Raw genomic sequence first — 2,659 nt, forward strand, 5'->3', positions numbered from 1 at the left:
CCTCCCTTCCAATCCCCCTCTTATCCTTACCACCACTCTGCCATCCCATTTTCAGATTCTTTGTCTTTTTCTTTGTCTCTCTAACCCATAGAGCCCTCTTTATGCTGCCAGTGTGTACATGAGAATGGGACCAACTTCTGGAGCATGTATAGCCAGCCTAACAAGCACAGCATCCCTGAAGGAAACTTACTTGTCTTTCCCTGCTACTCATCAATTATCATAGTCTTTCAGCTAGGACCGAGAGAGACTTCAAGAGCATCTCCTTAGCTTCGGCTGGGATTTTGATTGGCTTGCTCTTATGCAGGTCTTACACATACAATTACAGTTGCTGGGAGTTCATGTGTGAAATGGTTCTGTCATAACCAGGAAGTGATGTTTCACTGCAGACATAGAGACCATGAGGATACCTTTAAATACCAGGTTGGATCTTGACAGTGATTGAACTTATAAACTCCAAGTTCAACTTACAGAAAGTGCCTGACTAGGTAACTGATGTTCTTTCAAAGTTTTTATAAAACCATAACTATGATGTTCAATTGGAGTTTGTAAGCTTCTTTGAAGATTTTCTGACTTCCCACAACCACGGAGTAACAACTTTTTGGGCTTGATTACCTGAAAGACAATACTAGATTAAATCTGTATGTGTTTTCAATCCTTGGAATAATAAAAAAAAAAAAAGAATAATGGCAAAGTTATTTCTACTCTCTGAAAATGGGAGAAGGTCAATTTGAATTATATATTCCTGTAGGTACAAAAATGATAATCTATCACCAGCCATTCGTTTTGAGTTAAGCTGACTTGACTGATTTTTGGTGCCTGCATATACAATTTCATCTAGTTTTTTTATATCCGAAGGACTGCATGCCTTCCATAGTTGTTTGGGCTTATAGCTGTCATCTAAGTGTTTTTGAAACAGGTTGCAGTCAGCTTATCAATGCTGTATTTAAAACTCATGATTTGTGTTTCTTTAATATTTTTTGATTAGAGAACTGGCTTGTTGAGGGTTACAGATCTCCTGAAAATTAAACTGTAAAATGATTTCAAAGCTATTTTGAGATATTCTAGACTTCTTTTAAAAATTCAACCACCAACTATGTATTTAAGGTAGCTCACTACTTAAAACGATAAGCAAAACAGTTTCAATGTTATGTTTGTCTGCAAGTGAAATATAAATGATGAATTGCAAGCTTCCCAGAAAGCATGAAATTTGAATGAACCTAAACTTTTTTTTTTTGTTTTTTTGAGACAGGGTTTCTCTGTGTAACCCTGGCAGTCCTGGAAATTACTCTGTAGTCCAGGCTGGCCTCGAACTCAGAAATCCGCCTGCTTCTGCCTCCCAAGTGCTGGGATTAAAGGTGTGCACCACCACCGCCCGGTGAATGAAGCTAAACTTAAGAGGAGATTCACATCCATGAATGCCAGGGAAAACCAACCCTTAGGACTGTATTCCTATTCATGAAGCATATTTGGTAGTATGCTTCCTTATCTAGAAAAAAGTGCTGTATTGTTTCTCTCCTGGGCTTAATTTAACCCTCTAACTTAAACTTGCTCTGCACAGTAATATAGGAATAGAGAGATCCTCAAACTATTTTTTGAAGGTAGAAGAAATGGTGATTGACTTGAGGGGTTAGTAGGAAGCTTATAGACATTCCTATGGCTGGAGCAACTTCTAACTTAATTTTATAAAGCAATTTAAAATACAACTCATGGTCCTTATGAAACCCAGTACTATGAATGATAAATATGTATCAGTAAAAATACTTATATTCATAAACATCACTACACAAAAGAAGCAAAAAAGAAGACACAGAATAACCTTCCTCGGTGGCATTAATATTGCCTTGTCATCTAGCTGTGATGGGAAGCCAGGGCAGTGGCAACTGGGGCATTCAAAATCCTTGATTTAATGTTTTCTTCTGCCTGTCCCCGGTGGCCCTCAAACTAGAAACAATATCATGACTAAAAGTTGTTTAAGAGAGTCCTGAGACTTCCATGTTGTTAAACCCTGTTATGAAATCTAACTTGGAATTTCTTTTATTATTATTTTTCTATCTTCCATTAAGATCTTGGTGGTTCCTTTTGGGGTTAATGAACATACTTTAATTTATTTAAAGAAGGCCGTGATGTGTTGTATAATTTAAGAAGGCTATGGAGTGCTATATAGTTTTACTTAAGAAGGCCCTGATGTATTATATAAAAGGCAACTGTTCCTTACCATTTCCTTTGACATGGATGGAAAAGGCTCTTGGGCCTTACAATAAATTGATGATTAAGGCTCTGCCATTTACTTATGGTGATATTTTGGGGAGTACAAAAAAAAAACAGTAAACAAAGGTTGAAATAGAGATGAATAGTTAATGATTTTTACAATTCAAGGTTTATACTTAGGTGCCTCTACCAGTCAGCATGAATAAGGACAAGAGTATCTCTTGATATCTTCTATAAATGATCTCTCTTTTGAAGCAAATTCTCTCAATGGAAAAAATTGATATTTGCAACATGAATACCCTGTAGTAGAAGATTTTCTGGATATGTATGGAGGACTTGTGAGTCCACCAGATACTCAATGGGTATTTTAATAAAAGGTGTTTGGATACACTAGTCTTAAAGGAAGAGAGAACAAGAAGTTGGGTATGTACTCAAAGTTGTAGCAAGCCTA

At 36.6% G+C, this 2,659-nt stretch overlaps 1 pseudogene; it reads left to right on the forward strand.

The window, feature by feature from the left end:
- Nucleotides 1-2,186: 2,186 nt before the first annotated feature.
- Nucleotides 2,187-2,303, forward strand: LOC114612717 (annotated as a pseudogene).
- The last annotated feature ends 356 nt before the right edge of the window (nucleotides 2,304-2,659 follow it).

This window comes from Grammomys surdaster, unplaced genomic scaffold (genome assembly GCF_004785775.1).
Source record: "Grammomys surdaster isolate TR1022 unplaced genomic scaffold, NIH_TR_1.0 126178, whole genome shotgun sequence".
NCBI lineage: Eukaryota > Metazoa > Chordata > Mammalia > Rodentia > Muridae > Grammomys > Grammomys surdaster.